A 16,601-nucleotide genomic window follows, 5' to 3' on the forward strand; every position below is an offset into this window, starting at 1 on the left:
GGCTTTCAAAGTGGTCATTGTATTTCAGGCTCCTGTATGTGGCTAGGCTCCCAAAAAGTCTCACACATGTGGTATCCCCATACTCTATAGAAGTAGCAGAATGTATTTTGGGGTGTAATTCCACATATACCCATGGCTTGTGCGAGAAATAAATCATTTAAATAACAACTTTGTGTAAAAAAAAGAAACTTGTGGAAAAAAAATAAATCTTCCATGGAATCAATATGCCTCTCAGCAGATAGCTTAGGGTGTCTAATTTCAGAAAAGTGGTCATTTGAGGGTGTTTGTACTATCCTGGTATTTTAGCACCTCAAGAAATGTGATGGGCAGTCAGAAGGTAAAAGCTGTGTAAATTCCATTATCTATACCATAGTTTGTAGACGCTATAACTTTCACAAAAAGCAATCCATATACACTTATTGGGATTTTTTTAACAAAAAACATGTAGCAGAATACATTTTGGCCTAAATTTATGATGAAATTTTAGTTTTTTTAGATATTTTTTATGACCAAAATGAGAAAATATTGTTTTTTCCAAAATATTTTTTTTTTTTTCAAAGCTTTTTCTGGTTATAGCGCCAAAAATAAAAAGCGCACAGTTGATCAAATACCACCGAAAGAATGCTCTATTTGTGTTAAAAAAGGACATAAATTTCATTTATGTACCATATTGCATGACCGCGCAATTGTCCATTAAACTAGCGCAGCGCTGTATAGCAAAAAAATGTCGTAAATTGCAGTATCTATACCATAGTTTGTAGACACTATAACTTTCACACAAAGCAATCAATATACACTTATTGGGATTTTTTTAACCAAAAACATGTAGCAGAATACATTTTGGCCTAAATTTATGATGAAATTTTAGTTTTTTTAGATATTTTTTATGACCAAAATGAGAAAATATTGTTTTTTCCAAAATATTTTTTTTTTTTTCAAAGCTTTTTCTGGTTATAGCGCCAAAAATAAAAAGCGCACAGTTGATCAAATACCACCGAAAGAATGCTCTATTTGTGTTAAAAAAGGACATAAATTTCATTTATGTACCATATTGCATGACCACGCAATTGTCCATTAAACTAGCGCAGCGCTGTATAGCAAAAAAATGTCGTAAATTGCAGTATCTACTGTATACCATAGTTTGTAGACACTATAACTTTCACACAAAGCAATCAATATACACTTATTGGGATTTTTTTAACCAAAAACGTGTAGCAGAATACATTTTGGCCTAAATTTATGACGAAATTTTCGTTTTTTTAGATATTTTTTATGACCAAAATGAGAAAATATTGTTTTTTTCAAAAACATTTTTTTTTCTTCAAAACTTTTTCTGGTTATAGCGCCAAAAATAAAAAGTGCACAGGTGATCAAATACTACCAAAAGAATGCTCTATTTGTGTTAAAAAAAGAACATAAATTTCATTTATGTACCGTATTGCATGACCGCACAATTGTCCGTTAAACTAGCGCAGCGCTGTATAGCAAAAAAATGTTGTAAATTGCAGTATCTATACCATAGTTTGTAGACGCTATAACTTTCACACAAAGCAATCAATATACACTTATTGGGATTTTTTTACCAAAAACATGGAGCAGAATACATTTTGGCCTAAATTTAACTAACTTTGAGTTTACTATATATTTTTTATAGCTGAAAGTAAAAAAATATTGTTTTTCTTCAAAATATTTGGTCTTTTTTTTGTTTATAGCGTGAAAAATAAAAAGCGCACAGGTCATCAAATACCACCAAAAGAAAGCTCTATTTATGTGAAAAAAGGACGTAAATTTTGTTTGTGCAGCATTGCATGACCGCGCAATTATCAGTTGAATTAGTGCAGCGCCGAGTAGCAAAAAGAGGCCTGGTCATTAAGGGGGGTAAATCCTCAGAAGCTAAAGTGGTTATTTACTTTTTTTTAATTTGTCTGTTTAATAGGTTTTTGTATTTTATTTATATATATTTTTTGCGCTGTGTTTTTTATTTTTATTAATTTTGTTTGATGGTTTGTCAACAAAGAGCAGCAGTATTGGTTTAGGAATTAAATATTTTTTGGCACAGGTTTTTTTGATTAATTTTTAAATTGCTGCATCATCTGCTGTATCTTCATTCTTTTTTTTTTTTAATTTTGAAACTTGTCATTACTAATAGGTAAATGAAAATAGTCAGCATGACTTCACAGTACACACACACAAAATAATTATTAAAATTATTGATTTATAAACTGTTCACAAAATAGTAAGACATTCAGTAAATTTGTAAACACAGTTCTGTGAAAACATATTTGCCCCTTCCTGATTTTTGTTTGTGGAGGAGGGTGGGTTAGGGGGCGATCACTCTTGTGCGATTAATTTACAAGCTATGTAGAGTAGTCTTATGATAGGGATCACAACCTTAACAGGTATAACGGATTCATCGTACATATGAAGGAGACACAGTTTTGTTTCGAGTGTCAAGGCAACCTAGTAGATAGAGGATATTAAAGTTACAGTGCAGGTCCTTAACCTCAACGCAAGCCTTGTCCCCAAATGTCTAACATTAAACTTTACCCAACCTCTAAAGTGACCACTTAGCTTTCCCCTAACACATAACCCTTAACCTCACCTTAATCCTAGCCCTAACACTTATAATTCAAACTAAGTCTTTCTTCTGGCCATGTGGGGCAGAGTGAAAGAATGACTTAATATTCTTGTAACAACATACGCTCACCTTTCTTTACTCCCATGCTGCTCTCGGGTGAAGTGAAATACTTTGCACTTCCACGTATGGATGAGCATGTGACTCACAGCTGATTTCTCATGGCTGCACTGGTGCCCTGTGATTGGCTCAGCACTGTCACATGAGGTTGCAGGAGTCCTTCGCCCTGTGTAAGCTCCAACTCTTTGGTTTGGAGCTTACACAGAGCTTTTGGCTCTGAGGCAGCTGGAATGAGTGGCACAAGAGCAATAAAAGCTGATTATATACTGCTTGGGGGAAGGGGGGGCTTTTAGTTTGCCATACATTAGCAAGGGAAAGGGTCACTTTAACCTAAAGTCTTCACCTAACCATTAACGCTGAAACCCCCTGAACCATACAAAAGGTTTAGCACCATAAAATCTTTCTTCTTTGCTTAGATCTCTGCACCAAGGATTGCTGATTTTGCATTTTATCCATTGCACATACTGCTGTCCAGTCTAACATGGATGTCTCCCTATCTACTTCTTTGGTTGGAAAATGCTCTAAGTTGCTCCTAAGAGCAACATTTCTTGCACAAATGAAAATGTACGCCTACATAGAATTCCCCTGGAGGTAGACCAACGGTGCTCCAAAGCTTCTTCCTGGCACTTTGAACAGCGTAGGAGAATAAGATGAAGAGCCAGCAAGTCATTCTCCCGCGTTTCGGCAAATGGCTATGAAAAAAGTATTTTTGCCGAAATGCGTAAGCTGCTGTAACTTGCACACTGTAACCTTTATGAATAAAGTACTTTTATCAGGAGAACTAGTTGCCGGCTCTTCATCTTATTGTATACTCCTAAATGTTTCTTGCAGTCCTGGTGCAACTCACAAAACATGAGAAATAACCTTCTTCAACAAGAGTGCTAGTTGTGTGCAGTAACTCATAGCAAACCAACCAGAGTGAATCCTGCTATGACCTCAGAAAAATACATTCTTATTGGTTAAACTGAAGACTCTGCACTCTTCACTGAATTACTCTGAATGCACAAATAAACTTTACTTTTTTCTTTCTAACAGTCCTTTAAACACAATTTTTAAAGGAAACCCATACTGAGAGAGGTGCTGGGTATGCAATAGTTGTCTTCTACTTTTGTAAATTCTAGTTCCCTGGCTATCATGCTTGATCTGGTGGCTTTGATACTTTTTTAAGCCACTGATCTGGAACAAGTATGCAAATCAGGATTTTGCTGACTATAACCGACTCAATACTTGTTTTTATGTCAGTGACTTAGAAATGTTGAAAACAGAGACAACTAGACATACAGTAAAGCATTTATGAAAGAGTTCAGCAATGGCAGTCTCTCTTAGAACAGTATTTTTTCATGCCTAGTACTTTAACCGCCTCCCGCCCCCCATATAAGGAAAAGACGGGCGCAAGGTGGTTCTCTCGTTCTAGGAGGATGTCATTTGACGTCCTCGCACTCGATCGGTGGTGCGCTGTGTTCCTGGGACACAGCGGATCACCGATCAGCGGAAAGAGCCAATGACTTCGGCTCTGTCATGTGATCAGATGTGTCCAATCAGTGCCAGTCAGTGCCGCCTATCAGTGCCTGTCACTGCTGCCTATCAGTGCCATATATGAGTACTGCCTTTCAGTGCCCATCAGTGATGTATGTGAATGTGCACCAGTGATGCCTATCAATGCCACCTACCAGTGCCTCCTGATCAGTGCCGCCTATCAGTGCAGCCTCCTTAGCGCACATCAGTGAAGGAGAAAAATTACTCATTTACAATATTTTATAACAGAAACTAAGAAAAAAATTTCAGTTGATTTTGGTTTGTTTATCAAAAAATAAAAAAAAACAAGTGGTGATTAAATACCACCAAAAGAAAGCTTTATCTGTCTCCAAAAAATGATACATATTTCATATGGGTACAGTGTTGCATGACCGCGCAATTGTCATTCAAAGTGCGACAGAGCTGAAAGCTGAAAATTGACCTGGGCAAGAAGGGGGTGAAAGTGCCCGGTAGGCAAGTGGTTAAAGGATAAGTTCACCTTTCATAACATGTTACACGTTAGCCCCATAGTTAGGGTGTAACATGTAATATGTTACGATCTGACTGGCCCCCACTCCCTCCCAATCCCCGCTTTGACATCTATTGGGGGATCTTCTTACCACCGTATGGGCAAGCAGATATTCTGACAGATCTGTAGGAGACCTTCATGGCATCAGCGATCTACTGATCACCGGTGCAATGCTTTACAGGCTCCTGCAGACAAAAATGATAAATTCAATAAATGCAATACATTTTTTTACCTGTACAAAAATGTGCATTTATTATCTTTTACTAAAAAGTGAGCTTACCCTTTAAAGTGATTTTTTTATGGCAGGGTAGCCAACAAACACAACACCTACAGTATTTCAATGTAGTTCAAAAAGCGTATAATTAGAGAGTTCCCAGTAGATGGCAGTACATGGCTTTGTATTTCTACTAATACATGGCAAAGTGTTTGTAATTCTATCAGACAGCTCATTTGTGTTGAAGAGTGAAACTAAACAGAAGTCACTTTTACTTTTTAAATTCATATGTTCATGATCAGTAATTAATGGTGGAAATAAAAGCTTCTTATGCTGTAAATTTTTAGCAAAACTTTTACTCTTAAAGAACACCAGCATGGAGCGAATTCTATACTTGGCCACTGCCGACCTGCTTTAGAAAATGCTGGTTTCCTGCCTATCTGGTTGGCTTCAGTTTACTTACTGAATACATATGAGATTTGTTAACAACGGCTGCTTTCTAGTCCCATTCACTTAAACAGACCCTATTATGGGAGAAGTGTGGGGGCCGCAGTGACAATGCTTATTGCCTGGCTGTGTCTGACATCAATTCTCTTTGAGCCACATTAGTGGGAGTTGGAGTACCTATTTATAAAGGGGATGTAACTGCAGTAACAGTCTCTCATATTATGCCCCAGTCTCTGTCTCCTGCAGCCACTCTCCAGTTTCCAGTCCACACCTGTTGCATAAATGTTGTCTTTGACCATCTGCAGTATGCACCTATTTGTAATGTCAGGGTTCAGAGTTGAGACCCCCTATACCTAGTAAGTTGACCACCGTTGGTCTACAGGCACCGGAGGACCAAAAAGGCAAGATAATATTGCATATATTTATTCAGGGATGGGGCGTCAAGGATGGAGGCAGATGACCAGAGACCTCTCATTACAAGTTCATACTTTTACCTTGTAAATTCACAGGGGAAAGAATATTTCTTCAATTTATTGCTTTGTATATTTTGTTAAACAATTGCATGTACCTTCTATTTCAAATATTTTTATAATTTTGTATTTTCTATATTACTCACTCAGTTTGTACGGAGCCCCAGGGGTTGATGGCAATAAAGCTTGAGACACATTTTTTTCCCCAGGTTTTAGAGTGGAACACTGCTGGGACAAGTTCTTTCAGTGCCCAGGGCAAAGATGCCAAACTGCACTCCCCCGGGTGGAGTAGGCGGTGGGGCTATTAGCAGTGCATTAGTGGTGTACTTAGGTTTTGTGCTGCCCTAAGCAACACAAAAATCATGCGCCCCCCACAATGAGAGAGAGGTTGCATGGTGACAATAGCAACTAGGTGTAAAGGGTGGTGACAATGAAGGAGGGGTGTATGCAGTGTATTATGGGACGTGATGGGTATACACAGAGTAGGATAGGAGGCCTTAGCTGTAGGAAGGGTGTGATAGGTGTAAGCAGGAATAGTAGGGTGGGATATGTGGTGAGTGGTGCTGGCAGGGTATGTTGGGGTGTGATAGGTGTAATGGGGAGTGTTGGGTGGTGTCAGGTCTCTGCAGGGAGTGGATGGCTTTACATTGGTCTGTAGGGTATCAGGTGTAATGGGTGTGTGCAAGGTATGATGAGTGTATACAGGGTATGGTGGGATGTAATGAAGTGTATGTTAGTCTCCAGGGTATCAGTTGTGGCTGTACACAATAGAGGGGTGTGATGGGTGGTGACAAATTGCAGGCTGGGTGTACAGAGGGTGTGATGGGGGTTGGATGGATCTCACCAGCTCCTCTGGGGTGCAGCTCTCTCTCACAGCAACAGCACTCGTCTTCCCTGTAGGCCGCCATCTTCCTGCACCTCCCCAGACAGCCGCCTGTCATGTCCAGCAGCCTTCTCTCAGTGATCCCTGTATACCAACTGAAATGTCCATCCCACCACTGGTCGCATGACTACCAATGTGTGATGTGGGCATGTCTGAAGGAGCGCGTCTGGGCAGTTAATGGTGGTGAGGGAGGTGAGATGAACTCAGTAGAGCAGGTCCCATGGCCAGCTCTCTATTGTTCCACTGGACAGCACACAGCTGTCAGTGATGGAGCAGAGCTCATGCAGTGTCTCACTGGGTCCCCACCCTCACGTGTGACCCTTCTTCTCTGGGGGGGTGGCACCACCCCCCTGAAAAATGCCCCCCAAGGCAAACACCTTGTTTGTCTCATGGTAAATACTCCCCTGCAGTGCATACAGCACCAAGCCGTAACATGTAATGCTTGTGGCATGCACTAAAATAGTGATAGTTGAACTGAAGAGTTTAATAGAGTTGCACATTCTGTTATGCAGTAAAATGTGAGCAAAGGAAGAAATACACTGGCATCATTGTGATAAAAAAATTCCCCTGTGTTGTTTGGGTCACCAGAAGGAAAAAGTGTCTTTGTGTTGGTAGTATTAGTGGAAGAAAAAAATGCCCCTATGTCTGTGGTGTCACTGGAAGCAAAATTTGATGCTGCGTCAGTGAGGGTAGAGAAAAATTGCTGCTGCGTGATTTTTGATATGGAAAAAGGGATGAAGGAAGAGAGGAGAGCTGAGAGGTTGGGGAGGTGGGATTCTATGGGTGCAATTAACTAAACGATCCCATTCCTAGACAGTCTGCCTCCATTGGCCTTGTCTGTTGGTCCAACCTTAAGCCTAGACAGCCTCCCTGCAGCATTAACCCCTCGAAGTCCTCATTTGTCTGCAGGATGCTGAGACACATGATGTTGCTTCCTCTATATTGCAACACTCAGTATCTGCACGGTTTATTTGTATTTCTGGATAACCCTGAGCTGCATTATTAAAGGGTTACATGCTGTACAAGAATGTTGCTCATATACCTAAATATGCTGTAAGAGAACAATTACAATATTCCTTAATGGTACACAATAAATGCTTAGTGGCCCCCACTCAGGCTAACAAGGTCCGATGAATTGGATTCCACTGACTAGTGAAGGTGCAGGCTGGGGAAAAGTTCGTCCAGACCCAAAGCATGCTGTAGAAATAAGAAAAGTTTGTCCGGAGGCCACACACCTTGCCTGGCGTGAATGGTTAGCAGATAAAAGAAGCCTCAACTTCATTCATCCAAGCCATGCCCCCAACATGTTTCACTCCACCCCTGGCGGGAGGATGTTACCAGCTAATTACACGGGTTGGCTCAGGTGTGCTCCCGCCGGACTATCTCTTCCTATATCTACAGAATTCTTTAATGGCATTTAAAAAAATAATTTCTATACAGCAAAAGATGAAGACACCCAGTCTATTCTCAACAAAAGCAAATTTCAGGGCAATTTCAACCAGATTTCAACTGTACAGTTAGGTTCATATATATTTGCACACAATTTTATTTTTTTTCAGGTATTTACCAAAACATATTCAAGCTATAGTTATATAATAAGAGCAGGGCCCTCGAACCCCTCATGTATTGTTTTGTTACTGTATTGTCCTATGTACTGTCCCCCACTACAATGTACAGCACTGAGCAAACCTTTTGGCGCTATATAAATACTGTATAATAATAATCATAATGGAAAGCCCGAAAAATAGAAAAGCCAGATTAGACTTTGCCAAAAAACATCTAAAAAAGCCAGATGGGAGCAGCGACCGGTCCTTTCATAACATGTTACACCCTGAATATAGGTGTAACATGTAGCATGTTACAAAAGGTGAATTTATTCTTAAGGCCACTTGGCGTATACAACATGCTATATGCAGCAACAGTAATGCATTTAATAAAATTACTTTTTTGCAACGTATCCAAATGACTGGTTCCTGTCTTTGGAAGAGCCAATAAAGCTTATTGCATTGGGAGCATTTCTCCACCTTCTCTCCCTGCCAGGTCTCTCCACTCACTGCCTATTTGTGCCAGCCAAGTGTTGTTTGTTCATGGTGTCATCTGTTTTCACAAGTTGCCTTGTGTTGATGTAGGTGCTACTGCCATTGATGAAAACTGGTGACTCCACTCTTCCTTACCTCCTCCTAGAAACAACAGGAGGAGTTCTTCACTGCCAAATAATAGGATAATGTATCATTCAACAGTGGGAACAGATCAGCATTGGCAAAACTGTAAAAGGGACCTAACTCCACTATGGAAGCTATTATTATATTAAAAAAATAAAATTTGAGTTACACTACCAGTGACACCAGTTTTGTACCTAAATTCTCAGCACTGCTTACCCACCAGAGCCATTATCAGGAGGTTCCCTCTTCACCTGTGGAATATTCCATTTATATTTTATGTACCGTTGAATGCAGCAGAAGTGGTGAGACTTAGTGGAGGGGGGAAACTGGGATCTGTAAAGAGCAGATTTTGCCCTTGCTGTCAATAAAAAATGTAATAAACCAGCAAGTTGGTTAAATTGACCTTTTATCATCATCAACATTACCATTATCAATGTTTCTGTGATGGCCAGCTCTGCAACAATTATTCTCTTTAAAGAAAAGAAAGGCTTGGAGCGCAGGTGCAGTCGCTCCATGTTTCATCTGTGCTCGTTGCTTGCAGCCGCTCGCCACAGAGGAATTTCTCCTCACATTTGGTGAGCGGGCGAGCAGCTTTTTCAAGCCCTGCCCTAAGGTATTCCAAAATCACTAACCTACCTCTGCTAAAGTGTGTAACTGGAGGTGTCAGTGATGCTGAGGCATTTATTAAAGTCAAGGTAAGAACTGAGGGCCCAACTTACCCGCGGCTCCTGCAGAGGCGGCCTTACATTTCCACCCTACTTATCTTACCCCGCCTTTAACATGAACCTTCCCCTTACCCCAACCCAATAATATTGAGAAGAAAATAATGATGGCATCAGTGGAGGAAATACATCCGTTTTTGCTATTATGAATCACAAACCTCAGATACAATAAGACCAGATGTGAGATAACTAACCACACTGATAGTACACATCTACTTATACTCCATCAGTATAAATCATCCTCGTACATCTTGCACCTGTAAACTGATTACTTTGCCTTGAACACTTCCAATATCCAAAGAATTTCTTCTTAAATAAAGAATTTATACAAAAAATAGCAGTGTCTCTTCCCTACATTGGTTCTCAGTGCTGCTACAGCGTCTTTTCTAACTTTGATTAAGTTTGTTCATGAGTGAAAGGATTCTGTCATAATAGTTTACCCCCTTGCGCTGAACAGAAAAGTCCAACATCAGCACAGTGCGATTTTCAACACGACACACTTCCTTTGTCAGACGAAATTAGAGGAAAGCAATCCACTCCAAAAAAATGCAGCTGGTAACAATTTCTGGATTTCTCTCATCCCCACTTGTATGATGGAGACAGTGCGGAGTCTTGCAGATGTAGATGTATGAGTTTTATTTGCAGCTTAGTATGGGTAATGGGCAAATTGATTCACAAATGTAAGTACTCGTGGCAAATCCACTGGTTTGCTTTCAATCAGGTAAAGAGTGGTAAAGAACACACAGTGCCACAATTGATGCCATCTATAAAAGTATGTTGTGAGACTGGAGATCCCATAGTGCATAGCACACCCTCGAACTTAGGACGGAACTTACCCTATAGCAGTCAATCAGCCAATCAGGGTGAAGTGCAGTTACATTGCCTATAAAAAACGCAGAACACAGGCACATTTCATGTGTTGGCGGAGAGAAGGAGGGTGGGAGAGGTGAGTGTGAGTTATGAAGAAAGTGGGAATGCAAACTTTGATTTCCTTTGCTTAAAGCAGTAGTATACCGCCAAAAAAATAATTCCCCTGCAAAATAATGTCATAATGTGCTAGTGTGCATCACATACGTGCACATTATGAAAGACTTACCTCAGAACAAAGCCCTCCAGCGGCGCGCTGTCACCACTAACATGGCTTCCATCTTCACCCGGTCTTCCTTCCGGGTTCGCAGGCTCTGGTCGCTTGATTGGCCGAGCACGATGACGTCACTCCATGCACGTACGAGTCTGGACCGCGGCCCAGAGCTCTGAAGGAGCAGCACGGGTATGCCGATCCTTCAGAGTGAATGTGCAGGTAACGTCATCGGCTTCAGGGACACTGAATATCTCCTGAGTGGTGCATGTTTAGGAGATATTCCTTGTACCTACAGGTAAGCTTTATTATAAGCTGTCCAGTGGGAGAGGGAGATCACTTCCACTTTAAGTAAACCCAACCACAGGTCAGGTGCAATGCTTTGCCCTTGTGACATCATCACAAGATTTAAGAACTGTCATCCCAGTTCTGCTGTCAGACTGCAGGAGCCAGTATCGAGAGCGGAGCATTTTTTTTTCCTTTTTTTGGGTCGGCAGTGGCGGTGGGCATCATGATTGACGTTGGATCTTTTTCGGAGGACATTTAAAATGTTTTTTTTTTAATAAAGGACTTTTCAAAGACTGTCATCTGTTATTCGTACACTACACTTTTTTTGTGTGAACTGGTAGGGGTACCATGTACCCCTAACTCATTCACATGGGGGGGGCTGGGATTTGGGGGCCCTCTTGCCTCTATGTTGAGGGGGAGCCCCCATGTTGAGGGCATGTGGCCTGGTAAAGATGGGGGGGGGGCCCTCACCTGTCCCCCTCCCTTTCCTGACCTTCTGGCCTGCATGCTCGGATAAGGGTCTGGTATGGATTTGGGGGGGGGGGGGGCATGCCAGTTTTAAAAAGAAAAATTTTCAATTCTTTTTGCATTAAAGAATGTTTCCACTACTAAAATACCGCATGACTTAATAATATATCTCATGCAGTATTTTAGTAGCTGTGCAGCATCTTACTGCATACTCAGAAGTGGGAAGATACCGCTTAGTGATTTGTCTGTGTTCAAAGTTCACAGTCAAACTTTCGGTAGGTACGAATGTTCAACTGCGAATTGAACACGGGGGTGTTTGACCCATCACTATTTGCACTCTGTTTTTAACTTCAAAAAGGAATAAAAGACATGATTTTTATATAAATTGGTACTAATTTATGGCACAGCTTAAAAAAGTATAAAAGGAACCCTTTATATATATAAACTACAATCGTCTACATCTTTGCACTCTGGCAATCCATATTTTCAAGAAGTGATGCCTGAACTGTGTTACCTGAAATTGCTGCTGTACAGCATAGTTCGTGTCAACTTTGAGGTTGTGTTTTGCTTAACTAGGTGCCTAGGCCAAATTTAGAAGCATCAGTGTGCATCAGTTATCTTGGCTACACCTCTGATTACTGTAATTTGCTGACATAATCATTTTTACATTCTTTTTTTATAGGCTGACAAATTTACAGAAATGTAATGCAAAAGAGTTAATGTTTTTATTTTTCTCAAATTTATTAACTAAATAACTTATTTGCTTAAATACTTTTTAATACTGTTATTTTATCTGGCAGTTATAGTAGTAAAAATATTCACAGTGGCATTTTCAGGCAGAAAGTTTTTTTTGTGTGTCTGACATCACAGGATCAGGAGCCACTCTGGTGACATCCGGGTTTGAAATCTAGCAGCAGCACACAGTGAGGGCTGCTGCCTGTCAAAAGGGGAATGCAGATAAACATTCCATCATGGGGCATCATGCAAGGGAACATTAATTTACAGACTGCAGCAGTCTGTAAATTAAGACTGTAAGTGATTTATACTCATACACAATAGAAATGAATAAGACTGTGATATATGCCACTGTGTTGCATTCAGTTTTACTGTATGTATAATTTTCAATGTACAGAAATAAAAAAGAACCTGAAAAGGTCAGCACCAAATACAAGTCCTATGTAAAGAGATTTCTTCAAGAGGTAAACCTTTGGTGTTTGAGGGATGAAATGGAAATCCACTTTGCACCCAGTACTCTAGAACTTTGCACCCAGTACTCTAGAACTTTCCATTAAGTGACCGAGTTTTCACAATAACTATATGTCATGAACTGTGAACTTTGGAAAGGCTGCCATTTGGAAACCATCCCAGGTACCAACACACAAAGACACATAACCAGAGCAATGAGAAAAATACGTATGGTTGTCTAATGCGTCTTCTTTCACTCTGTGTCCTAAATTCTATAGCTTAAGAACGACATCAACCCACATTGTCAGTCACTGTCTTCAACATATGGGGGGGTCTGTAGTGTGATTGAGATCCAAAATCTAATCCTTATGTTTTTAAAATTAAGCTTTTCTTACTAGTCTCAATGTTTTTCTCTACCCCTTAAGAACAATTGTACACTATCTGTGATATAATTTTAATTTGCACTATCATCAAATTTTTCAGGACAAGCTTTTGGGGTGTGTCCCCTTCTTTAAGGTCCAAACAGTAGTAAAATGGCTACAATTACCTCCTAACACTCAAAAATACATAAGTGGTTGCAGTGGTCATCAATTCCACTAGAGGGAGTGATACAAAAAGTTATGAGTTCACAAAATATTTTATATAAGAAAAATCTTAAATTGCAAGTTTTTTATCCTATTTTAGCTGGCAAGCGTAGAGTGAAGTTTTTCTTCCTATTCAAGTGCTTAACTTCAGTGAAACTGCCTCAGGGTCCCTGAGTTCTGAAGACCAACCATAATTTCTGCTTATCTCTTATTTAGCAACTGTGCCTCCCTAATACATACTATAAAAACTTAAAGCAGAGCTCCACCCAAAAGAGGAAGTTCCCTTTTAAGGACTGGTCCCCTGCTCCCTGTTAAGGATTGGCACCTTTGGGGAACGAGTACCCAAAATTTCTAGACGGATACCTGCTCCCACCTCCACTACAATCGCCTAGGCAATCGGAAACGGAAATTGTCCTCCCTCCCCGTAGTCTTCTGGGACACTTTCCAGGTCCCAGAAGACTACGGGGCCATTCACAAAGCGCAGCGCAACTTGCGCATGTGCAGTGAGCACCCAGCTGTGAAGATGAAAGCTTTCACAGCAGCATTCCCACACTGAAGATGCTGGAGCTGGGAACACAGGGCGGCCGGTGAAACTGGCTGCGGGGGGTAACTGTGGGATCGAGGGACAGGTAAGTGTCTGTTTTTTAAAAGTCAGCAGATAGTTTTTTTAGCTGCTGACTTTTATTTTTTATTTTTTTCACTGGAACTCTGCTTTAACCAGCGTTTCTACTTTCTTTATATAACTTTCCGTGTTTTTATTTGACCTCTGATCATCTGTGATATTTGTTGTATAAATTTAATTTACATACGTAACATAAAATAGAAATACTGTTTAGGTAAAAATGGTCTTACATTAATCCCAGATTTATTTTCCTCAAAACAAAGAAACAGCAATACTTTATTTTCCTGACCTGCTGATCTGTGTCCTTGAGAGCATTTGTTGAGTTGTGAAGGGTCTGTCCTCCAGATTTGAAACCCCAGCTTTAATCAGACTTGGTGCACCAGGTAATTCACTGGTGAGCCCTGAGTATGTGAAGCAAAAACAGGGTAAACACATATGATGCCAGTCATTGTTACCTCCTATCACCATAGATGGCAGTGATTGATGGCTGATTGATTGCCCCAGTTTTGTGGCTTTTACTCAGGCTCAGACTGTCTGCTGGTACACCAGGGAATACACCAGTGCGCAAGGGGTGTACCTGGGCACACCCTAATTACCATACACACATTAGCAATATTGCTCTGTGTGCTGGCAGGGAGATGGGAAAAATCTCCCTCTGACCGGCTCTGCCATAAGAGAACTGTTTGCGCACTTCTCTTTCACTGTGCTGGAGGGGAGATGGGAAAGATCTCCCACTGAGCAGCTCTGAGTATAAGAGAAGTGTGGAAGCACTTCTCTTTCACTCTCAATCTGCAGACAGGGAGATAATGTGCCAGCAGGGAGATCAGAAAGATCAGCCAGCATCACGGGACTTCTGCAAAGAGAGGTAAGACAATTATGTTGGAGTGTGAATTCCATATCCTTTACCCCCATTTTCCCTTCCAAGTTGCTCCAACCTGTATTTAAGTTCATGCAGATTCAGTGCAGGTGTTATCACTGCGACATCTGACCTTTGCTTACCTGCCTAGCCTTTAGATTGTCACAAATGGGGATTATTCACTAAACAGGGGATTATGGGTTATTGTAAAGGTTTATATACAGTACATACACTATATTGCCAAAAGTATTGGGACACACCTCCAAATCGTTGGATTCAGGTGTTCCAATCAACTCCATGGCCACAGGTGTATAAAATCAAGTACCTAGGCAGGCAGACTGTTTCTACAAACATTTGTGAAAGAATGGGTCGCTCTCAGGAGCTTAGTGAATTCAAGCGTGGTACTGTGATAGGTGCGATAGATCCATTCGTGAAATGTTCTTGCTACTAAATATTCCATGGTCAACTGTTAGTGGTATTATAACAAAGTGGAAGCAACTGGGAACAACAGCAACTCAGCCACAAAGTGGTAGGCCACGTAAAATGACAGAGCAGGGTCAGTGCATGCTGATCACTTTGTGTGGCCTTCAGATTAGCACAACAGCAGTGCATAGAGAGCTTCATAGAATGGGTTTTCATGGCCGAGCAGCTGTATCCAAGCCATACATCAACAAGTGCAATGCAAAACCTTGAATGCAGTGGTGTAAAGCACGCTGCCACTGGACTCTAGAGCAGTGGAGACGTGTTCTCTGGAGTGACGAATCATGCTTCTCTGTCTGGCAATCTGGTGGAAGTGTCTGGGTTTGGTGGTTGCCAGGAGAACGGTACTTGCCTGACTGCATTGTACTAAGTGTAAAGTTTAGTGGAGGGGGATTATGTTGTGGGGTTGTTTTTCAGGGGTTGGGCTTCGACCCTTAGTTCCAGTAATGGGAACTCTTAAGGTGTCAGCATACCATGATATTTTGGACACTTTCATGCTCCCTACGTTATGGGAACAGTTTGGGGATGGCCCCTTCCTGTTCCAACATGACTGCGTACCAGTGCACAAAGCAAGGTCCAGTATGTGAGGAAAAAACATGCTAAGAACATATGAGTGGTGGCTGTCATTATCAGCATATGAATTTGCTTACCTGCAGCTTTCCTCATTGCATCCAAGCATCCCAGAATCATATGACATCATCAGGGGCGGACTAACCATTCAGGCATTCGGGCATTGCCCGCGGGCCTGAGGTCAGTAGGGGGCCCCGTGAGAGGCTCACTGTCCGGTGACAGTGTGGGGAGCGGAGGAAGAGGCAGTCTCAGATCCCAAAAGTAGTTCACCTTTCACTCCACATGGTGGCAGAGTGAGTCGGGGTTCCAGGTGTAGCAATCATGCACACAGAGATGGACGTGGTCATTCATTTTGCTCCAAACCCCTCCATATTGTATCTCTCTCTCCTAAATCAGATTCCTCCGACATCCCCCCTCCCTCTTTGTGGAGTGACATGTGATCTGTTTGTTGCAGAGATCACAGGCAGCAAACTCATTGGGAGGGAGTCATGGCTATAAAACCCCCAGCCAAGCTGGTGCCTAGATGCTTGTTCGCTTACAATCTGGCATATCCATAAGAAACCAAGAAACCAAGCCCTCACGGAGCTTCAAAAGACATGCCAGTTTTCCATATAATTTTATATCTCCAAATAGGAAATAATTACACAAACATGGAGCATATATCCAGATGGCTCACTTTAAGACAAGTTGCCTGGTATATTTCACCCCCTAGGTGGCATACAGGAGAGCAGAAAATTATATCTCTTTAACCATCCAAGCAGGTATCTCATATTTCATATGTAGACGTTCCGCAGAAGATTCTGGGTATTAATCTACTTGTGGATAGAATGTTA

The sequence above is a fragment of the Staurois parvus genome, unplaced genomic scaffold (genome assembly GCF_062004578.1).
Source record: "Staurois parvus isolate SC_StPar_1 unplaced genomic scaffold, SC_StPar_1.0 ptg000312l, whole genome shotgun sequence".
NCBI classification, from domain to species: Eukaryota; Metazoa; Chordata; class Amphibia; order Anura; family Ranidae; genus Staurois; species Staurois parvus.